The sequence below is a fragment of the Microcebus murinus genome, chromosome 3 (genome assembly GCF_040939455.1).
Source record: "Microcebus murinus isolate Inina chromosome 3, M.murinus_Inina_mat1.0, whole genome shotgun sequence".
Classification (NCBI taxonomy): domain Eukaryota; kingdom Metazoa; phylum Chordata; class Mammalia; order Primates; family Cheirogaleidae; genus Microcebus; species Microcebus murinus.
In genome coordinates, this window is record NC_134106.1 from 114,602,599 (window position 1) to 114,615,136 (window position 12,538).

A 12,538-nucleotide genomic window follows, 5' to 3' on the forward strand; every position below is an offset into this window, starting at 1 on the left:
TGGTGTTCCCCGGGGTGGCACAGCATGTGGCTTCTTCCACGGGATGCTTGGCCTGGGCTCCCTGCACCTGGGCCTTTGGAGGACTGGCCCTGTGCTTGCCAACACTTCCTGCAGGGACCCAGAGCTGGGAGGTTGCATCTCTCAGCCCTGGGTCGGGCAGAGCCCCAGCGGGCCATGCCCACAACCTCTCTCAGCAGGGGTCCCCCAGAAGGCTCCTTTGGGACCAGGATTCTCTTGCGGGTGACTCTTTAAGGTCTGGCCCCTGGATGGAGGGGCACCAGGAGTAGAGGAGCAGGAAGGGGAAGGGGGTGGCCATGCGAGGGGACACTTTCAGGCCAAGTCCCAGCTTCAGTCTGATCCTCCTGGGAACCCCGGGGTGGACATCACACCTCCTGGTTGCCCCGCTCTGAGACAAGGAGCCGGGCTTCGCATTCCCACAGCAGCCAGTCGTGGGCTGAGGACACCTGGGGCGTTGGGAACTCCCTGGCTTCTCCTTGGTTTAACATCTGGAGCTGCTTGTGAATTGTGCCGCCACACACACCCGAGTGCAGGTGTCTTCTGCACAGACTGCGGGCCTCGCTCTTCTGAGTGCCGCTAGCTCGCGACCCACCCACTGGTGAACCTGGTCAGGGTACTTTCTCTCAGGGGCAGACTCTGATCCGGGCGGGCTACCGGTGTCTCTGTTTGCTCCTTTCTTTCTTCCACTTCGGGAAAGGCTTCCTTACTGGGTGTGGAAATCTCCTATGCCTTTCCTCGCCTATTCTGTCAGCTCTAAAATTCTCTTTCGGTTGCCACCCTCACAGATGGATTAGGAAACTCTTTGCGGTGCACTCATTAGTGAAATGACCTCAATGACGCTGGAATCCAATATCTAATGGCCGATTTTTAGCGAGTCCACACGCCAGGGTGGTTGGGGTCCAGTGCAGCCCCGGCCAGGCCCAGGCCCCTTGGACTGGGCCACAGGAGGACACAGAGGAGGGTCCCGGCCCCCACGGTAGCGGTGCGGGCAGTTCTCCAAGGGCTTGGGTGTTTTCCAGAGGGAGGAGATGGAGGGGACTGATTTCTTCAGCGCCCCACAAACCACGCCACCCCACCCCACCCATGGGACACATCCCGAGAGAGAGAGAGACGCCCCATACACTGGCTCCCCTCCCCCGTGCGCTGTGCCCCAGCCCTGGCCCGGGGGAATAGGCGGCCGCCGGGCCACAGGGTGGGGGGCGCAGCTGAAAGGGGTTGTGGGGGAGGGCCGCCCCTGGCTGGGGTCAAAGGGCGAGCGCCCCGCCCCTCCCGCCCGTGCGCAGTCTGCGGGCCCCGGCGCGCTGGGGGTGGGGGGCGGGGAGGTGAAGGAGGCCAGGCGAGGAGAGGAGGGGGGCTTGAAGGTCTCCACCTGGGCGGGTCCAGCCGTGGAGGCGCATCTTGTGTGAGTGTGAGTGAGTGAGTGAGTGTGAGTGTGAGTGTGTGTGTGTACAGAGACAGCCCCCAACCCCGGCCCGCCGCTCCCTGCCCGCCCCGCCTGTCACCCCTCGTCCCTCGGAGCCCGCGGGACCCGGCCGGCGAACTCAACAGGCCCGACCCGGCGCGGGGCCTGGGGCGGGAGGAGGCGGCGGGGAAGCGCAGAGAGGCTCGGCTTCTTGAGCGGGGCAGGGGCGCCCTCCGCCGTCCACGGCCACACCACCCCGAACGCGCCCGATCCCGTCTGGTCTCGGAAGCTAAGCAGGGTCGGGCCTGGTTAGAACTTGGATGGGAGACCGCCCGGGAATACCGGGTGCCGTAGGCTTCTTCTTTTTTTTTTTTGCCTCTGGTTCTGTCGCGTTTCTGGGAGTGCGGGGGCGGCCCGGGGTGGGGGTGACCCCCACCCTCAGCGCCCGCCGCGGTGCCTGGCGCCCCAGCCCGCGCCGTTGGGCCTCCTCTTGTCCCGAGCCGTGACACCGCCGCCACGCGGCAGCATGCGTGGCTTCTGGACAGTCAGGTCTCAGACCAAAGGTCTGCTCTGTGGGAGCCGACACGCTGGAGGAAACCTTGAGAGTCTGAGAGGGGAGGGAGTTCCAGAAGAAGGCCAGGATGTCATTTTGAGGGAGTATGTGACCAGAACTCCTCCCGTTGCTTTTGGGGTTCTATGGGCTACACGTAGGAATCTTTGGTGGTGGCACCTGATGTTCGGGGATCCGGAGTCACACCCAGACCTGCTCCACAGGCCTCCTTTTACTTTTCTCTTCGGATTCATTTTTTTTTTTTTTTTTTTTGAGACAGAGTCTCGGTTTGTTGCCCAGGCTAGAGTGAGTGCCGTGGCGTCAGCCTAGCTCACAGCAACTTCAAACTCCTGGGCTCGAGTGATCCTTCTGCCTCAGCCTCCAGGGTAGCTGGGACTGCAGGCATGCGCCACCATGCCCCGCTAATTTTTTATATATATATCAGTTGGCCAATTAATTTCTTTCTATTTATAGTAGAGACGGGGTCTCGCTCTTGCTCAGGCTGGTTTTGAACTCCTGACCTTGAGCAATCCGCCCGCCTCGGCCTCCCAAGAGCTAGGATTACAGGCGTGAGCCACAGCGCCCGGCCGGATTCATTATTTTTAAAAAGTGTCTCTTATCTCTATTATTGCATTTTCTTTTCTCTCTCTTTTCAAGCAGATGATGGGAGTCCAAGTATTAAGGTGACATGTGTTGCCCGTGCCCCCCTCCCCCCCCGTGTTCTTATTCATTTACCTCTCATGTTGTTCCAGCATATTGTGGGGGCACCAATGTTAAGGTCGGGTGCGTTGCCCTCTCCCAGCCTCCCCCCTCGGGTCAGAGCTTCAAGTGCGCCCATCCCCCAGTCGGTGCGTACCCACCCCATTCCTAATGGATGTGTATGCCCATCCCCTCCCCCCACCCGCCCGACACCCACCCGAAGAAGGTGATTCCTCTGTGTCCACTTAGGTGTCCATCGGTTCGTACCCATTTGCTGGTGAGCGCGAGCACGTGGTGCTCGTGTGTCCATTCTTGGGATACTTGGCTTACTGGAACGGGTTCCAGCTCTGGCCAGGAGAACCACGAGAGGTGCCCCCTCACCGCTGCTCCTCATAGCCGAATAGCACTCCGTGGTGTCCACGCGCCACATTTTATTTACCCACTCGTGGGTCGATGGGCACTCGGGTGGCTTCCAGGTCTTTGCGATTGTGACTTGTGCCCTGACACTAACCCTAACCCTTACCCAGCCCGTCTCCTCCACGGCCCCTGCCTGACTGACTCCTTCCCGCCCGGCCTATCACCTGTCACCGTCCTCTGCCCCTGCCTGACACGCTCGTCCCCGCCCGGGCCGTCACCGTCCTCGGCCCCTGCCTGACGGGGCTCCTCCGTCGCCTGGGCCTTCCAAGGGCTTGGTGTGGACGCTGGTTCCAGGACGCCCTCCCAGGAACCCGGTAGCAGGGCGGCCGCAGCGTCTCGTGCAACCCAACCGTCCGCCGGCTGGCCGCCGTCGCTAAGTGGCCTGCGGGGGACGTGCTCCCGCTGTGCCGTGGGGGCCCAGCCTGGTGTCTTCTCTGAGGCCCCGCGGCTGCCGCTCCCCGCAAGGGGATAGCCGCGGAGGTGGGGACCGCCTCCTCATGGGGACGTATACCCAGCTCTCCACGTCGGATTCCGGGGCTCTCTGTCCTGCCAGAAGGCCCAGCTGGCCTGCGGGTCCTTAGAGTGGCAAAAACATCCGAAAACTGAGATTGAGGGTCCGGTGGGTGTCTGCACTTTTGTGCTGGGCACCCCAGGGAGGCCCGGGGGCTGGCTGGACAACGTGGTCTGCTGGGCTGGGGGGGGGGTTTGGAGGAGCAACTGATGCCCTTTGCACTTTGGGTAGCAAGTGTCTGAGGTGTCTCTGGGCCCTGTGCCATGTGGGGGCGAGGGCGGGGTGGGAGGAGGAGGAGGAGGAGGAGGAGGAGGAGGAGGAGGTGGGAAGGGCCGTGGCCTGCAGTGGTGTTCCCCGGGGTGGCACAGCATGTGGCTTCTTCCACGGGATGCTTGGCCTGGGCTCCCTGCACCTGGGCCTTTGGAGGACTGGCCCTGTGCTTGCCAACACTTCCTGCAGGGACCCAGAGCTGGGAGGTTGCATCTCTCAGCCCTGGGTCGGGCAGAGCCCCAGCGGGCCATGCCCACAACCTCTCTCAGCAGGGGTCCCCCAGAAGGCTCCTTTGGGACCAGGATTCTCTTGCGGGTGACTCTTTAAGGTCTGGCCCCTGGATGGAGGGGCACCAGGAGTAGAGGAGCAGGAAGGGGAAGGGGGTGGCCATGCGAGGGGACACTTTCAGGCCAAGTCCCAGCTTCAGTCTGATCCTCCTGGGAACCCCGGGGTGGACATCACACCTCCTGGTTGCCCCGCTCTGAGACAAGGAGCCGGGCTTCGCATTCCCACAGCAGCCAGTCGTGGGCTGAGGACACCTGGGGCGTTGGGAACTCCCTGGCTTCTCCTTGGTTTAACATCTGGAGCTGCTTGGGAATTGTGCCGCCACACACACCCGAGTGCAGGTGTCTTCTGCACAGACTGCGGGCCTCGCTCTTCTGAGTGCCGCTAGCTCGCGACCCACCCACTGGTGAACCTGGTCAGGGTACTTTCTCTCAGGGGCAGACTCTGATCCGGGCGGGCTACCGGTGTCTCTGTTTGCTCCTTTCTTTCTTCCACTTCGGGAAAGGCTTCCTTACTGGGTGTGGAAATCTCCTATGCCTTTCCTCGCCTATTCTGTCAGCTCTAAAATTCTCTTTCGGTTGCCACCCTCACAGATGGATTAGGAAACTCTTTGCGGTGCACTCATTAGTGAAATGACCTCAATGACGCTGGAATCCAATATCTAATGGCCGATTTTTAGCGAGTCCACACGCCAGGGTGGTTGGGGTCCAGTGCAGCCCCGGCCAGGCCCAGGCCCCTTGGACTGGGCCACAGGAGGACACAGAGGAGGGTCCCGGCCCCCACGGTAGCGGTGCGGGCAGTTCTCCAAGGGCTTGGGTGTTTTCCAGAGGGAGGAGATGGAGGGGACTGATTTCTTCAGCGCCCCACAAACCACGCCACCCCACCCCACCCATGGGACACATCCCGAGAGAGAGAGACACGCCCCATACACTGGCTCCCCTCCCCCGTGCGCTGTGCCCCAGCCCTGGCCCGGGGGAATAGGCGGCCGCCGGGCCACAGGGTGGGGGGCGCAGCTGAAAGGGGTTGTGGGGGAGGGCCGCCCCTGGCTGGGGTCAAAGGGCGAGCGCCCCGCCCCTCCCGCCCGTGCGCAGTCTGCGGCCCCGGCGCGCTGGGGGTGGGGGGCGGGGAGGTGAAGGAGGCCAGGCCAGGAGAGGAGGGGGGCTTGAAGGTCTCCACCTGGGCGGGTCCAGCCGTGGAGGCGCATCTTGTGTGAGTGTGAGTGAGTGAGTGAGTGTGAGTGTGAGTGTGTGTGTGTACAGAGACAGCCCCCAACCCCGGCCCGCCGCTCCCTGCCCGCCCCGCCTGTCACCCCCCGTCCCTCGGAGCCCGCGGGACCCGGCCGGCGAACTCAACAGGCCCGACCCGGCGCGGGGCCTGGGGCGGGAGGAGGCGGCGGGGAAGCGCAGAGAGGCTCGGCTTCTTGAGCGGGGCAGGGGCGCCCTCCGCCGTCCACGGCCACACCACCCCGAACGCGCCCGATCCCGTCTGGTCTCGGAAGCTAAGCAGGGTCGGGCCTGGTTAGAACTTGGATGGGAGACCGCCCGGGAATACCGGGTGCCGTAGGCTTCTTCTTTTTTTTTTTTGCCTCTGGTTCTGTCGCGTTTCTGGGAGTGCGGGGGCGGCCCGGGGTGGGGGTGACCCCCACCCTCAGCGCCCGCCGCGGTGCCTGGCGCCCCAGCCCGCGCCGTTGGGCCTCCTCTTGTCCCGAGCCGTGACACCGCCGCCACGCGGCAGCATGCGTGGCTTCTGGACAGTCAGGTCTCAGACCAAAGGTCTGCTCTGTGGGAGCCGACACGCTGGAGGAAACCTTGAGAGTCTGAGAGGGGAGGGAGTTCCAGAAGAAGGCCAGGATGTCATTTTGAGGGAGTATGTGACCAGAACTCCTCCCGTTGCTTTTGGGGTTCTATGGGCTACACGTAGGAATCTTTGGTGGTGGCACCTGATGTTCGGGGATCCGGAGTCACACCCAGACCTGCTCCACAGGCCTCCTTTTACTTTTCTCTTCGGATTCATTTTTTTTTTTTTTTTTTTTTTGAGACAGAGTCTCGGTTTGTTGCCCAGGCTAGAGTGAGTGCCGTGGCGTCAGCCTAGCTCACAGCAACTTCAAACTCCTGGGCTCGAGTGATCCTTCTGCCTCAGCCTCCAGGGTAGCTGGGACTGCAGGCATGCGCCACCATGCCCCGCTAATTTTTTATATATATATCAGTTGGCCAATTAATTTCTTTCTATTTATAGTAGAGACGGGGTCTCGCTCTTGCTCAGGCTGGTTTTGAACTCCTGACCTTGAGCAATCCGCCCGCCTCGGCCTCCCAAGAGCTAGGATTACAGGCGTGAGCCACAGCGCCCGGCCGGATTCATTATTTTTAAAAAGTGTCTCTTATCTCTATTATTGCATTTTCTTTTCTCTCTCTTTTCAAGCAGATGATGGGAGTCCAAGTATTAAGGTGACATGTGTTGCCCGTGCCCCCCTCCCCCCCCGTGTTCTTATTCATTTACCTCTCATGTTGTTCCAGCATATTGTGGGGGCACCAATGTTAAGGTCGGGTGCGTTGCCCTCTCCCAGCCTCCCCCCTCGGGTCAGAGCTTCAAGTGCGCCCATCCCCCAGTCGGTGCGTACCCACCCCATTCCTAATGGATGTGTATGCCCATCCCCTCCCCCCACCCGCCCGACACCCACCCGAAGAAGGTGATTCCTCTGTGTCCACTTAGGTGTCCATCGGTTCGTACCCATTTGCTGGTGAGCGCGAGCACGTGGTGCTCGTGTGTCCATTCTTGGGATACTTGGCTTACTGGAACGGGTTCCAGCTCTGGCCAGGAGAACCACGAGAGGTGCCCCCTCACCGCTGCTCCTCATAGCCGAATAGCACTCCGTGGTGTCCACGCGCCACATTTTATTTACCCACTCGTGGGTCGATGGGCACTCGGGTGGCTTCCAGGTCTTTGCGATTGTGACTTGTGCCCTGACACTAACCCTAACCCTTACCCAGCCCGTCTCCTCCACGGCCCCTGCCTGACTGACTCCTTCCCGCCCGGCCTATCACCTGTCACCGTCCTCTGCCCCTGCCTGACACGCTCGTCCCCGCCCGGGCCGTCACCGTCCTCGGCCCCTGCCTGACGGGGCTCCTCCGTCGCCTGGGCCTTCCAAGGGCTTGGTGTGGACGCTGGTTCCAGGACGCCCTCCCAGGAACCCGGTAGCAGGGCGGCCGCAGCGTCTCGTGCAACCCAACCGTCCGCCGGCTGGCCGCCGTCGCTAAGTGGCCTGCGGGGGACGTGCTCCCGCTGTGCCGTGGGGGCCCAGCCTGGTGTCTTCTCTGAGGCCCCGCGGCTGCCGCTCCCCGCAAGGGGATAGCCGCGGAGGTGGGGACCGCCTCCTCATGGGGACGTATACCCAGCTCTCCACGTCGGATTCCGGGGCTCTCTGTCCTGCCAGAAGGCCCAGCTGGCCTGCGGGTCCTTAGAGTGGCAAAAACATCCGAAAACTGAGATTGAGGGTCCGGTGGGTGTCTGCACTTTTGTGCTGGGCACCCCAGGGAGGCCCGGGGGCTGGCTGGACAACGTGGTCTGCTGGGCTGGGGGGGGGGTTTGGAGGAGCAACTGATGCCCTTTGCACTTTGGGTAGCAAGTGTCTGAGGTGTCTCTGGGCCCTGTGCCATGTGGGGGCGGGGGCGGGGTGGGAGGAGGAGGAGGAGGAGGAGGAGGAGGAGGAGGAGGTGGGAAGGGCCGTGGCCTGCAGTGGTGTTCCCCGGGGTGGCACAGCATGTGGCTTCTTCCACGGGATGCTTGGCCTGGGCTCCCTGCACCTGGGCCTTTGGAGGACTGGCCCTGTGCTTGCCAACACTTCCTGCAGGGACCCAGAGCTGGGAGGTTGCATCTCTCAGCCCTGGGTCGGGCAGAGCCCCAGCGGGCCATGCCCACAACCTCTCTCAGCAGGGGTCCCCCAGAAGGCTCCTTTGGGACCAGGATTCTCTTGCGGGTGACTCTTTAAGGTCTGGCCCCTGGATGGAGGGGCACCAGGAGTAGAGGAGCAGGAAGGGGAAGGGGGTGGCCATGCGAGGGGACACTTTCAGGCCAAGTCCCAGCTTCAGTCTGATCCTCCTGGGAACCCCGGGGTGGACATCACACCTCCTGGTTGCCCCGCTCTGAGACAAGGAGCCGGGCTTCGCATTCCCACAGCAGCCAGTCGTGGGCTGAGGACACCTGGGGCGTTGGGAACTCCCTGGCTTCTCCTTGGTTTAACATCTGGAGCTGCTTGTGAATTGTGCCGCCACACACACCCGAGTGCAGGTGTCTTCTGCACAGACTGCGGGCCTCGCTCTTCTGAGTGCCGCTAGCTCGCGACCCACCCACTGGTGAACCTGGTCAGGGTACTTTCTCTCAGGGGCAGACTCTGATCCGGGCGGGCTACCGGTGTCTCTGTTTGCTCCTTTCTTTCTTCCACTTCGGGAAAGGCTTCCTTACTGGGTGTGGAAATCTCCTATGCCTTTCCTCGCCTATTCTGTCAGCTCTAAAATTCTCTTTCGGTTGCCACCCTCACAGATGGATTAGGAAACTCTTTGCGGTGCACTCATTAGTGAAATGACCTCAATGACGCTGGAATCCAATATCTAATGGCCGATTTTTAGCGAGTCCACACGCCAGGGTGGTTGGGGTCCAGTGCAGCCCCGGCCAGGCCCAGGCCCCTTGGACTGGGCCACAGGAGGACACAGAGGAGGGTCCCGGCCCCCACGGTAGCGGTGCGGGCAGTTCTCCAAGGGCTTGGGTGTTTTCCAGAGGGAGGAGATGGAGGGGACTGATTTCTTCAGCGCCCCACAAACCACGCCACCCCACCCCACCCATGGGACACATCCCGAGAGAGAGAGACGCCCCATACACTGGCTCCCCTCCCCCGTGCGCTGTGCCCCAGCCCTGGCCCGGGGGAATAGGCGGCCGCCGGGCCACAGGGTGGGGGGCGCAGCTGAAAGGGGTTGTGGGGGAGGGCCGCCCCTGGCTGGGGTCAAAGGGCGAGCGCCCCGCCCCTCCCGCCCGTGCGCAGTCTGCGGCCCCGGCGCGCTGGGGGTGGGGGGCGGGGAGGTGAAGGAGGCCAGGCCAGGAGAGGAGGGGGGCTTGAAGGTCTCCACCTGGGCGGGTCCAGCCGTGGAGGCGCATCTTGTGTGAGTGTGAGTGAGTGAGTGAGTGTGAGTGTGAGTGTGTGTGTGTACAGAGACAGCCCCCAACCCCGGCCCGCCGCTCCCTGCCCGCCCCGCCTGTCACCCCCCGTCCCTCGGAGCCCGCGGGACCCGGCCGGCGAACTCAACAGGCCCGACCCGGCGCGGGGCCTGGGGCGGGAGGAGGCGGCGGGGAAGCGCAGAGAGGCTCGGCTTCTTGAGCGGGGCAGGGGCGCCCTCCGCCGTCCACGGCCACACCACCCCGAACGCGCCCGATCCCGTCTGGTCTCGGAAGCTAAGCAGGGTCGGGCCTGGTTAGAACTTGGATGGGAGACCGCCCGGGAATACCGGGTGCCGTAGGCTTCTTCTTTTTTTTTTTTGCCTCTGGTTCTGTCGCGTTTCTGGGAGTGCGGGGGCGGCCCGGGGTGGGGGTGACCCCCACCCTCAGCGCCCGCCGCGGTGCCTGGCGCCCCAGCCCGCGCCGTTGGGCCTCCTCTTGTCCCGAGCCGTGACACCGCCGCCACGCGGCAGCATGCGTGGCTTCTGGACAGTCAGGTCTCAGACCAAAGGTCTGCTCTGTGGGAGCCGACACGCTGGAGGAAACCTTGAGAGTCTGAGAGGGGAGGGAGTTCCAGAAGAAGGCCAGGATGTCATTTTGAGGGAGTATGTGACCAGAACTCCTCCCGTTGCTTTTGGGGTTCTATGGGCTACACGTAGGAATCTTTGGTGGTGGCACCTGATGTTCGGGGATCCGGAGTCACACCCAGACCTGCTCCACAGGCCTCCTTTTACTTTTCTCTTCGGATTCATTTTTTTTTTTTTTTTTTTTTTGAGACAGAGTCTCGGTTTGTTGCCCAGGCTAGAGTGAGTGCCGTGGCGTCAGCCTAGCTCACAGCAACTTCAAACTCCTGGGCTCGAGTGATCCTTCTGCCTCAGCCTCCAGGGTAGCTGGGACTGCAGGCATGCGCCACCATGCCCCGCTAATTTTTTATATATATATCAGTTGGCCAATTAATTTCTTTCTATTTATAGTAGAGACGGGGTCTCGCTCTTGCTCAGGCTGGTTTTGAACTCCTGACCTTGAGAAATCCGCCCGCCTCGGCCTCCCAAGAGCTAGGATTACAGGCGTGAGCCACAGCGCCCGGCCGGATTCATTATTTTTAAAAAGTGTCTCTTATCTCTATTATTGCATTTTCTTTTCTCTCTCTTTTCAAGCAGATGATGGGAGTCCAAGTATTAAGGTGACATGTGTTGCCCGTGCCCCCCTCCCCCCCCGTGTTCTTATTCATTTACCTCTCATGTTGTTCCAGCATATTGTGGGGGCACCAATGTTAAGGTCGGGTGCGTTGCCCTCTCCCAGCCTCCCCCCTCGGGTCAGAGCTTCAAGTGCGCCCATCCCCCAGTCGGTGCGTACCCACCCCATTCCTAATGGATGTGTATGCCCATCCCCTCCCCCCACCCGCCCGACACCCACCCGAAGAAGGTGATTCCTCTGTGTCCACTTAGGTGTCCATCGGTTCGTACCCATTTGCTGGTGAGCGCGAGCACGTGGTGCTCGTGTGTCCATTCTTGGGATACTTGGCTTACTGGAACGGGTTCCAGCTCTGGCCAGGAGAACCACGAGAGGTGCCCCCTCACCGCTGCTCCTCATAGCCGAATAGCACTCCGTGGTGTCCACGCGCCACATTTTATTTACCCACTCGTGGGTCGATGGGCACTCGGGTGGCTTCCAGGTCTTTGCGATTGTGACTTGTGCCCTGACACTAACCCTAACCCTTACCCAGCCCGTCTCCTCCACGGCCCCTGCCTGACTGACTCCTTCCCGCCCGGCCTATCACCTGTCACCGTCCTCTGCCCCTGCCTGACACGCTCGTCCCCGCCCGGGCCGTCACCGTCCTCGGCCCCTGCCTGACGGGGCTCCTCCGTCGCCTGGGCCTTCCAAGGGCTTGGTGTGGACGCTGGTTCCAGGACGCCCTCCCAGGAACCCGGTAGCAGGGCGGCCGCAGCGTCTCGTGCAACCCAACCGTCCGCCGGCTGGCCGCCGTCGCTAAGTGGCCTGCGGGGGACGTGCTCCCGCTGTGCCGTGGGGGCCCAGCCTGGTGTCTTCTCTGAGGCCCCGCGGCTGCCGCTCCCCGCAAGGGGATAGCCGCGGAGGTGGGGACCGCCTCCTCATGGGGACGTATACCCAGCTCTCCACGTCGGATTCCGGGGCTCTCTGTCCTGCCAGAAGGCCCAGCTGGCCTGCGGGTCCTTAGAGTGGCAAAAACATCCGAAAACTGAGATTGAGGGTCCGGTGGGTGTCTGCACTTTTGTGCTGGGCACCCCAGGGAGGCCCGGGGGCTGGCTGGACAACGTGGTCTGCTGGGCTGGGGGGGGGGTTTGGAGGAGCAACTGATGCCCTTTGCACTTTGGGTAGCAAGTGTCTGAGGTGTCTCTGGGCCCTGTGCCATGTGGGGGCGGGGGCGGGGTGGGAGGAGGAGGAGGAGGAGGAGGAGGAGGAGGAGGAGGTGGGAAGGGCCGTGGCCTGCAGTGGTGTTCCCCGGGGTGGCACAGCATGTGGCTTCTTCCACGGGATGCTTGGCCTGGGCTCCCTGCACCTGGGCCTTTGGAGGACTGGCCCTGTGCTTGCCAACACTTCCTGCAGGGACCCAGAGCTGGGAGGTTGCATCTCTCAGCCCTGGGTCGGGCAGAGCCCCAGCGGGCCATGCCCACAACCTCTCTCAGCAGGGGTCCCCCAGAAGGCTCCTTTGGGACCAGGATTCTCTTGCGGGTGACTCTTTAAGGTCTGGCCCCTGGATGGAGGGGCACCAGGAGTAGAGGAGCAGGAAGGGGAAGGGGGTGGCCATGCGAGGGGACACTTTCAGGCCAAGTCCCAGCTTCAGTCTGATCCTCCTGGGAACCCCGGGGTGGACATCACACCTCCTGGTTGCCCCGCTCTGAGACAAGGAGCCGGGCTTCGCATTCCCACAGCAGCCAGTCGTGGGCTGAGGACACCTGGGGCGTTGGGAACTCCCTGGCTTCTCCTTGGTTTAACATCTGGAGCTGCTTGTGAATTGTGCCGCCACACACACCCGAGTGCAGGTGTCTTCTGCACAGACTGCGGGCCTCGCTCTTCTGAGTGCCGCTAGCTCGCGACCCACCCACTGGTGAACCTGGTCAGGGTACTTTCTCTCAGGGGCAGACTCTGATCCGGGCGGGCTACCGGTGTCTCTGTTTGCTCCTTTCTTTCTTCCACTTCGGGA

At 62.5% G+C, this 12,538-nt stretch overlaps 3 pseudogenes; all 3 read left to right on the forward strand.

Annotated features, from left to right (window-relative positions):
• Positions 1–1,658: 1,658 nt before the first annotated feature.
• On the forward strand, positions 1,659–1,777 carry LOC142870264 (uncharacterized; annotated as a pseudogene).
• A 3,822-nt stretch (positions 1,778–5,599) lies between these two features.
• On the forward strand, positions 5,600–5,718 carry LOC142870275 (uncharacterized; annotated as a pseudogene).
• Positions 5,719–9,540: 3,822 nt separating this feature from the next.
• On the forward strand, positions 9,541–9,659 carry LOC142870287 (uncharacterized; annotated as a pseudogene).
• The last annotated feature ends 2,879 nt before the right edge of the window (positions 9,660–12,538 follow it).